This window comes from Petaurus breviceps, unplaced genomic scaffold, assembly GCF_028583685.1.
Source record: "Petaurus breviceps papuanus isolate PSGF00001 unplaced genomic scaffold, PetGlider_PUasm1.0 78, whole genome shotgun sequence".
Lineage (NCBI taxonomy): Eukaryota > Metazoa > Chordata > Mammalia > Diprotodontia > Petauridae > Petaurus > Petaurus breviceps.
In genome coordinates, this window is record NW_027186502.1 from 9005239 (window position 1) to 9016066 (window position 10828).

General features: G+C 40.2%; 1 pseudogene; it reads right to left on the reverse strand.

The window, feature by feature from the left end:
* Window positions 1–672: 672 nt before the first annotated feature.
* Window positions 673–2629, reverse strand: LOC138175674 (26S proteasome non-ATPase regulatory subunit 3 pseudogene; annotated as a pseudogene).
* Window positions 2630–10828: the final 8199 nt, after the last annotated feature.

Here is a 10828-nt window from a genome sequence, read left to right on the forward strand (position 1 = left end):
TTTTATGTTTCCTTTGAGTATTTCATTTGGAGGTCAGATTTTTTTATTCAGTTCTGGTCTTTTGATTAGAAATACTTGTAAGTCTTCTATTTCATTAAATGTCATTTTTCCCCCCTGGAAAAAATTATATGCAGTTTTCCTGGGTAGGTGATTTTTGGTTGTTATCTTCTTTGCCTTCCAGTATATCATATTCCAAGCCCTCTAGTTTTTTTTTTTAATGTGGAAGCTGCCAAATACTGTGTAATCCTAGCTATAGCTCCATGATATTTGAATTGTTTCTTTTTGGCTGCTTGCAATACTCTTCTGTAATCTGTGAGCTCTGGAATTTAGCTATGATGTTGTTTGGAGTTTTCATCTTGGGATCTCTTTCAGCTGGTAATTGGTGGATTTTTACAACTTCTGTTCTGCCCTCTGGTTCTAATATATCAGGGAAGTTTTCTTTCATAATTCCTTGAAGAATGTTATCCAGGCTTTTTTTTTTTTATAGTGGCTTTCAGGTAGTCCAATAATCCTTATATTATCTCTCCCAGATCTATTTGGTCAGTTGTTTTTCCAATGAGAAATTTTACATTTTCTTCTATTTAAAAAAAAAACTTTTGAATTTATTTTATTGCATCCTGATGTCACATAGAATCATTAGTTTCCACTTCTTCAATTCTAATTTTTAAGGAATTTTTTTTTGGAGAACTTTTTATTGTTTAAAAGTCATAATTGAAGCTTCAAAAAACATACAACCCCACGTGTCCCACCCCCTTACCCCCTCTCCCCAGAGGAGAACATGGGGTTGACCTCTCCTATCCTGCTGGCCAGGACCCTGCCCTGGGGAGCCTGCCTGCCTGCCCTCAACCTGCCAAGCCATTCATCGGCTGGAGAGAGGCCCTGTGGTCGGGTGGGGGTCAGTTCCCGTCCCCCATCCCTGCACATGCAGTCTGTAAGACACTGTGGGGGAGGAGGCTCTCCGGAAAAGAGGGGCCCCAGAGGGGGAAGACGCAGAGCCAGCCCCCACACACCCCTCCCCCTCCCCAGCCACCCTGTTCAAGGGAAGCTGTCATCGTCATCTTCGGCCATCTCCTTAGCAAACTCCAAATCCTGCTGCTCTCTCTCACGTCGCTCCTCCGCAGACTCGAGGTCCTTGTTATAAGATTTGGGAGGGAACCTCATGGCCTTGATAGACATATTGTGGATGTCTAGGCAGAAGGAGATGCGCTGGTGGAAAGCCAACTAGGCTCTCGGGTAGAATAAATGTCAATCATCTCCTTGGACTGGACATATCCCTTTTCGTGGTTGATGCTAGCCTCTATGACACCATCTCGGATGGCCTTGGCAACAATGAACTCTGCATCCTCTGGGCTATCCAGTTGCAGCTTCTGGGCAATGTCAGCCAGGGAGATTCGGGAGTAGGAGAGACTGATCATGCACACACCTGTTTTAATTACATTGTGTTGCAGTCGTATGATTAAGGTGTAGGTCCCATCTGCCTGAAACTTTTCTCCAAACTGATCCAGGACCAGGTTGAACTTGGCTAGGTTTCCTGTCCTGACAGCTTGGGTCAGAAGAAAGTAGGGCATAAGGGAGCCCTTAAGTGAGGGCTGACGGAACTGTAGTCGGTCTGGGATCTCCCCTAGCAGTAGCTCCACGACAATGAGCAGCTTGTGCACCACCTGTTTGAAGCTAACAGCTGTGTGTTGGGGGGCCTTGCGCAAAGCATTGGTCATTGTTCTTCGGGCCTCCAAGTATTCCAGCTGGATGGCTTTGATTCGCCCTGTGTAGTAGAGGTACCTTGCCCACTCATTGTTGTTGGCTTGCTCAGGGAACACGGACTTGGACACCAATTTCTCAGCCTGGTCATACAGGCTGTAATGCAGGTAGTTTCTTAACAAGAGGTTAAGTAGAGTGGCCAGGCCATCTGCCTCATGCCTAAGGGTGGCCGTCCGTAACCTGGCATGCAGGAAACTTCGCACCACATCCAGTTTGTCTAAGAACTCATAGACACTGGCGTGGTAATAATGATACTTTGCTGCCACCAGGTCCAGGGCTCAGCGGTTCTGTGTACTGGTTTTCTGCATGAGGTCATCGGAAACTCTTTGTGCCTCTTTGTAGCGCTTGCTGTTCATCAGGTAGATGACCATGAGAAGCTGGAGATATGCCTCCACTTCAGGTAAGAGGGGGGCTGAGGCAGCTTTTCCTGTCCTGGGACGGAACTGTAAATCTGCTTCTGTATCCATGGGCTCTTCCAAGAAGGCGAGTAAGAAATCACGGGTGGCATTACAGGAGGTGAAAAAGCCAAGAACAGCCTTGTAGAGAACATCAGGGTTGAGACAGCGTGAAGTGGAAGGTAGCATCTGAAGGGCCCTCAGTACAAAGCGGGGCTCCTTGCCTGACACAGCCTTCTCCAGCTGCTTCCCATGCTCCTTGATGTCCTCCAAGGTGACTGTGTCCAGCTCCCGCTGGGAGCGCTCTGCCAAGGCCACTTTGCCCTCGCCTTCCCCGGCTGCTCCGCCAGCCGCTGCCTCCTCCTTCATCTCCACATCCAGGGGGGCGGCCGGGGGCGGCGGCGGAGGCGGCGGCTGCTTCACCTTGGCGCCATGGTGCGCGCTGAGCCCTCTTGCTTCATGGCGCTGGGAGTCCCCGGGCAAGGCCTAGTCTGGGGGGCCAGAGCCGGGGGCCTCTCGTGAGCGCTCGCGCCGGGGACCAGGAGTGCCGGACCGGGCCTATGCGCGCGTGGGCTTGCGTCCTGGCGCACGATTAGGAATTTTTTTAAGTGAGCTTTTGTACTTCCTTTTTCATTTGGCCAGTTATATTTTTTAAGGAGTTATTTTCCTTGGTAAATTTTTATTTGTCTTTTACCATTCTATTGACTCTCTTTTCATGATTCTCTTACATTACATATTTTTTTTTCTTCTACTTCTCTAATTTGCTTTTTTAAAATCTTTTTAAAACTCTCCCAGGAATTCTTTTTGGGCCTGAGACCAAATTATATTTTTCTTTGAGATTTCATTTGTAGCTGTTTTCACATTATTGCTCTCTTCTAAGTTTGTGCCTTGGTTCTCCCTGTCACCACAGCAACTTTCTATAGTATAGATCTTTTCTGTTTTGCTCATATTTTCCTGCCTTTTTTGAGACGTGGTATTTTTATGTGAGAGTTCGGCTCTGGTCCTGCACTACTGTCCCAAGCTTTTTGCACTGAGGCTTTGGGTCTTACACTGGATCTGGGTTTAGCTGCTTGCTTCCTCTGAAGGGGAAGCTTCCTTTCTGGCTTGTATGGGGTGGGGGTGGGGCCCTTCCTCTTGGCCTCCAATGGGTGGAGTTTTAGCTACTTGCCTACTGCAGGGATGGGACCTTGCTGCTGGGTTGCTATGGTAATAATTTTTTTTTCTGTTGGTTGACCTTGGAGGAAGGATGTTTTTGCTAGTTTGCCCCAGGGGTAGGACCCTGCTGCTGGGTTGCTATGGAAACAGGGTCTCTCTACTGGTAAGCCCCAGGGACAAGGTCTTGCTGGTGGCCAGCTCTTGGGTGGAGCTTTGGTACTGGTCATCAATGGGGAGAAGATCTTGCTGTTGGTTTGTGCTTGGGAAAGGGTCACCTTGCTGAGTTGCACAGACTGCTCACTTGCCTAGGGGGCTGCTGGCTTGCAGGAAGGTGGGGTCTTGCTGGAGGATTGCCCCAAGCTTGGAGCCTTGCTGCAGGCCCCATGCTGTGAGGCTTGGTGCTATTGCTGTTCTTGGACCTTGCTCTACTCCCACCCCAGTGAGACAGACCTTTCTGTTGAGGCTGGGGAGCTACTTCTATGCTCCTAGGTCAGATATGAGGTGGTTTTCTAGTTGGTTGGAGGGGGATTTGGGAGAACTTCAGAGGGTTCCTACTAACCCTGCCATCTTGGCACCAGAAATCAAGATGCATTTATTAAGCACCTATTTTGAATAATGAGGCAGCATGGTACAGGTAATAGAGTATGGAGCTTGGAATTGAAAAGACTTAGTTTTATGGTCCCCCTCAACCCAATACTTACCATCAATGTATCCATGGGAAGATCACTTATCTTCTACGTCTAAAGCAATTTCCTAGTACTTATCTGTATTGATAGAGGGAATTTGTCACACTGCACTGATGGAACCACATTTCTCTCCTTTATGGCTCTAACATATTGTGCTAGGCATGAAGATTTTATTTATTTATTTTTATTTCTTAGGGAAAGAGTTATAGATTAGTGGTTTCATTTGTGTAGGGTACTTTTAGTATGTAAACTACTACTGACATCATCAGTTCATCTGAAACCTGTGTCTTCAGAGTTGTCAGATATAATGCCTCATTGGTTAACTCTTCTTTCTTCAATAAATCTTTTGGCTACTTACTTACTTACTACTACTTACTCATGATTTCTGTGTGAGCAAAGAACTGATTTTTGAGACAGGGTATGTAGACCTAACTTAAGGATATTCATTTAGAAGAATAATAGCTAACATTTATTTAGCATTTTAAAGTTTGCAAAATACTTTACATTATTAACTCATTTCATCCTCACAACAACCCTGTCAGAAAGGCATTGTTATTATACTCATTTTATAGATGAGGTAACTGAGGCACCCAGAGGTTAAATGATTTGTCTGGAGTCACACAATGTAGTTATTATCTGAGGTGGGGTTTGAACTTGAGTCTTCCCTATTTCATGTCTGGGAATTGGTGGCTGGCTAATATTCCAATTCCCTGTTGATAGGAAAATGGGTTTTTGGTAATCTGGTTTTACTCTGACAGAGATAAAAGCTTCCCTGAAAGTGGCTTTTTATCTTTCCCTGGTTTTCTTTGCTTAGAGGGCTAGGGAGGCTAGTGTATTCCTTATAATATCAAATAGCAAAACACGACCACAAAGACTTTTGGATCCTCTTTCCTTCCTTGGTTTCAGAGACACCACCATTTTCTTTTTCTTTTTTATTTTTAAAGTAATTGGGGTTAAGTAACTTGCTCAAGGTTACACGGCCAGTTATCTCTGGGTGGGTACTAAGTATCTGAGCCCAGATTCGATCCTAGGTCATCCCAACTATGGGGCTGGTGCTCTTACTCGCTGTGCTACCTGGCTGCCCCAGCACTACCATTTTCTGGTTTTATTCTTATCACTCTGTGTTAGGAGTGATACCCTAACCTCTGCTCCAATGCAAGTTAGGCAAGTTAGTATTGAGACAATTCTTGAATCTTGATTGGCACAAGAAACTAAAGCCTCAGTATGTTGCTATCACTTTTTGGTCACCAGAGTTTAAAACAGTTGCAAGAAGTTCTCTGCTATTGACAGGTGGTTGATAAAGGACAATTCAGAAAAGGGAGCTTTGCTTAGCTGAATCAAATCATCATGTCCTCAGTGCCTTGGTTGAATATAATTATTCTTCTATGACCACATGAATTTCCTTTTGCTAAGTATAGAATAACTTACAAGTGTCTAATTTGTTCCAATATCAAACCTAAACTACCAGGAGATTAGACTGAGTTAGGCCCAGTCTAGAAGATTGTTAAACTTCTACCTTTCTATATATTTCACTGGTCTGTTTTCCTCTTTATTATTGTTTATGGTGCAGGTTTCCCAAAGGACAGACATTAGCAATACATTTTTATGTCTAAATAATTAACTGCCAAAACAAGATGACCAAAAGAGTCTACAAGGCACCTTAACCAAAAACATCTGATCTCTTTGCCAAGCATGGAAGCCAAGTGAAACAACAGTTTAGAACACAAATTCATTTATAAAACATTACAAGAGAATGGTAGAAGATTATGAACAGTAGTCACCTCATAAAATAGCAAGAAGCAGTAGAGGGAAAACATGTTTACAGAAAGCTTGGTAATAGACCCAGTTAAGCAAAGACATCCCAAGTACATACAAAAGGATGAAACTGGGCAGAAGACAGCTAAAAGACCAAGAAATGGAGAAAAGTGGCAAAGATTTTCACCATTAATGAGGGAAGAAAGAACACATTTGCACTCAAATATCAGTCTTAAATATGCTGTTATGACAAAACAGAAATGTCATTAAAAGAAAACAAACTAAAACAATTGTACAGAGAATAGGTCCATGTAAGAGGTGATGAAATTTCAAGCTGATGCTCTGCAGCTTCAAATAATTGAATGCTACAGTCTCTGAAGAATTCAAGTTGAGGTTCACCCAAAGGGCTATGGAGAAGGAAATGATGGGTATGAGCAGGCTGCAACAAATTACAAGGAATTATGTGTGGGAAGGTGAATAAAGGCTATCATTATAGAGATGTATGACCAGCAAAGAAGATGGGCTGATCATGTTTCTCCTCTGATAGAATGTAAGCTTGAGGGAAGAAATAGTTTCATTTCTGTCTTTATATCCCCATTTCCTAGTGTGCCACCTAGAACATATTAGATAGTTAATAAATACTTGTTGATTAATTTGTATAGTAAGGGCAAGAGATAGCAAATAGTTTATATGTTCTACTGCTATCCATACAATGTCAGGAGTTCTAGAATATTGGAGGGAACTCCTTTGAAAGATTTATTGGAAAACATGGGAAACATTGAAAAGGATGAGCAGGAAAGAATAGATTTTGATTTGCATTGCTAGATATAGTACTATTATAACAGATGAACCAAAGTATGACAGTGGATTTTATGGAGGAGGCTTTGTAGTAATGTGGGCTTGATACAATTAGCACATTGTCATAATCAAATACAGGCCTTTGGAAATATTATACATTAACCACAATTCCATTGTTAATGAGAACTTTTCATAGGACATCTTCCTTGACAAACTTTGAACACAAAATTATTTTAATTTAAATTTTTCAAAATGTATGTTTATTCTGAACTTAATAAATATCAAATAAAATTAATATCTCCCTACACTAGGTATTTCCCTAGTAGAACAGAAAAATAGGATTATACAGGAAAATTCAGATTTCTATTATGTACAACCTGCTTTCCTTCTTAAGTATATGATAAATTCCACTCGGAATTTTCAAAGTTGTCTGTGTTTCTTTTTTACATTCCTTCTGTTCTCTTCTTTTAGAAGAGAACATTAAAAAAAGATACCTCAGTTGCCCTCTTTTATTTTTTTTCTACCATATCCCTCCTCTCCCTCATAACACTCACAAATCATCCCCAGTCCCTATTGGAATATTTAAAAATTCAAAGTCCCTGCAACAAAAATGCATGCTCAAGAAAATCAAATTCTGAAATGGGGTATGTCCAAAATGCATGTCTCATTGCCTATAGAGTCCCTGATCTCTCCTTCAAGAGGTGGGTAGCATTCTTCAAAATGGAGTTTTTAGTTTAGGAAGTCATTGCATTGATCCAGGTTCTCAAATTTTTCATAGCTGTTTTTCTTTAGAAAATTGCTCTTGCTCTCCTGGTTCTGCTGACTTCATCCTGCATTACTTCATACAGGCATCCTCAGATTTCCCTGAAACTGCCTTAGCATTTCTTCTGACAGCACAATGGTATTCCATTACATTCATATATCAAAATTGTTCAGTCATTTCCCAATTGATGGGGGTTTGTATTTCTAGTTCTTTGCCACTACAAAAATAACTACAATAAATATTTTTGTACCTCTAGGACATTTTTCTCTTTCTTTTCCCTCTTCTCAAATAGTCCAAGGAGTAGAATTTGGGTGTATAGTTCTGAATTGCTTTTCAGAATGGCTGGACCAATTTTAATTTTATTCTTCTGAGCTCTATAGTGATCTAGGGTTATGTTGGAATAATTTATTTCTCAGTACTAAAATCTCAATCTTTACTTGAAGTTCTTATTAATTAATAATTAGTTCAAGGTCCTACTCCAATTCATGAGATATTATTTAATGAACTAGTGAAACTTCCTTTCCCAATAGTAATTATGTTTTTCTATAATTAGAAAATTAGAAAAATATTAGCATTGGTTATATATATATATACATACTTATATATAAAATTTTAATAAATGGAAATGAAAATAATTATATGTATATCTATAATATTATAGTTGTGACCAGTTTCACAGGCCAAGTCACCTCAAACCTTCAATATATCAGTTCCCTATTTCAATTAAAAAATATTTGCTTTTCTGGAAACTCCATTGAAAATCACTTAACTCATCTCAAACAACTTCTTACTACTTTTCCTCCAAGTTATATTAGTCCTTTTGCTCTTTTACCCCTCTTTAATAGTTGCAAAAAAAAGCTTTTTAGCTTCTCTCAAATTCTTCATAGAATTCTCTCTATACACATTTCTTCATAGGATTTACTCAGACAACTTCAGATCATTCTTATAACAGAGCAGCCAATCCTCACCTTCTTCATCTTCATGCTCTCCCTATTTTTTTCATAGACTCTGATGGATCACAGACACCTCCCTAACTTCATTTTGGAGAGGCACTTAATGATAAATCATTTACTTAACTGACTTTTCATGTATCTTCAGGAATCACAGATAGCACATATGCCTTCTCCCTCATATACATCCCCACATATACCTCCATAGGGAGAAGCGATTCTCCTCAAGCTATTTCACAACTGACTTTATCAATTGCCAACACAAAACCACAGGATTATGCAGTAAGATCTTTATTAGTATCCTCATATAAGTAGAAAAAAAATCCCCTTGTTGAGCCACATTTTTAAAGTATATGAGATCAAAGCAAGTGCTTCTGAAGCTCTTCAATAGTCTCATCTCTTTACATTGCTACTCTGACAACTTGTGTATGACTTCTATGGCATGCTATAACTAGGAATCAAAGGGTTCCTCTTTTTGTAGGTGGGCATACTTCCCCCACGCCTCAGGAATGATTTTAATTTTAGCTATTGATCACCTTGATTACATTGACTAACTGACAACCTGACATTATGGAATTAACCTCGGAAAGTGTTGTCACTGGGTAACATCTTAGAATAATTTTGACATATAGGAATGGGAATCTGAAGATCTTCCCTGACCCTTGGCCCTCTGATAGGCTTAAGTGACCCTGAGAACCTTCCCTGATTTGAAAATATACTCTTCCCCCTAATAGGCAGAATGTGCTCATCTGGAGCATGTGGAGGGAGGCTTGTTTTTCAGGAACGCCCACACTTTGTTACTTTGTGATTGGGCATTGGGTCATGAGGGTTGTGATGGTCTCTGACCCAGGAGAAGGTTATATATACCCTGATGTGAGGTTTTGCTCACTTTGGGAAGGGTTGTGTGATTTGGCCAGATGAGACTCTGGGGAGCCGTTGAGCTCCCTGGCTTTGAAAACCCAGATGGTGGTGCTTCTCTCTCTGTTGACTAACTAGGTATGGATGTAATGGTCAGACAGCTGGAAGCCTGTCTGCCAAATGGTGTTATTTTCTGTTGTAACTTCTGTTTGTATTCTCTGAAACTCAGGGTGCTGACTTTTCCCCCTTAACTAGTTAAATGATATATGTCTGATTGATTAAAGTAAGATTGTTAACCCATTTTGAGTTGTTTTCCTTTAGAAAAGCAGATGTAAGAACCTGTACTAGCAGCCATCCTGGGTATGCTAGGGTGCTTTCTGCTACAACACTTTAGTCAATGGCTGTCGAGGAGAATGTACTCTCCTTACATATGTCTTTTATATTATTAACAGGTGATCCTGATCAAATCTGAAAATTGTGTTCAGTATCTGTGGACTCAGTATCCAATGTCTAACTATCTTACTTGACAATTATTATTTGAGAACCCAGGAATGCCTCACAGTGTACTAAACATCACACAATATAGCAACTGTATTATCTTTCCACATCCTTTATGCAGAGACATCTATACTCCTTCCCAAAACACATTTCTAGCATCACATAAAATCTCCTCAACATATAATCATAGGGTAAACCCCCTCCCCATCCCCAGTAAGCAATCTTAGACAAGTCTGTCCAATAAGCAACAGCTCTCCAAGAGTTGACTAGCCATGGTGACTTATTTAATTGAAGATGGAAATATATAATACACAATATCAGTTCAGTGATGCCACAATACTTTATTTTAGCGTCTGCCATGATGCTTCAATGACATATTAAATGTCAATATAACATAATTATTCACTGGATTCTTGAATGGATTTACCTAGATTACATCTAGTGCCTGCACTAGAGAAAAGGAAAAAAAAACCTTGCTGCCAAAATAGAAAAAGAGAAAAAAATTCTCAGTGGTTTCCTCAAGTGCTAGGGCAAATAACCTTAGCGTAGAGAACATGGATAAGAATCATGCCCGATGTTATGTAGATGGCTTACAATCTATACCACCGGGAAGAATATCCATATTAATTATTCATATCCTTTGAAATACTCTTGATAGTGAAAAGTGCAATGGACTTGAGTTCAAATTCTTACTCTATTATTTTCTATCTTCGTGACCATGGATAAGTTAAATACCATATTTAGGTCTCAGTTTTCTCATTTGAAAAATTAAGATCAAGGACACAGCATGGTATAATGGATAGATAACTGGATTTGAAATTGGGAAAACCTTGGTCCAAATCCTTCTTCTGTCACATATGTCACACATGACTGTGTCTCTGTTCAAGTCATTTAATCTCTCAGTATCTCAAGCAACTTTCTAAGACTTTAGGTTGCAAAGCAGATTCAGAATTACATTGGTAAAGGGAGTTTCAATGAAATTACAGGTCCAGTAAAAAAAAAAGATCAAAACTACCTAATCTTTAAGGAATTTTCCAACTCAAAATCTACAATCTTATGATTTCATATTCATTATTTTTTTTGGTTCCCTAGAAAGATGATTTATTGTTGATTTTTTTCTGACTGATAAAATCCACAGAGAAGTGGAAATTACCCTTTGGGCTAATAGGTACTATCAAGATAATTTCTATACCATTCTGCAATATCTAGACA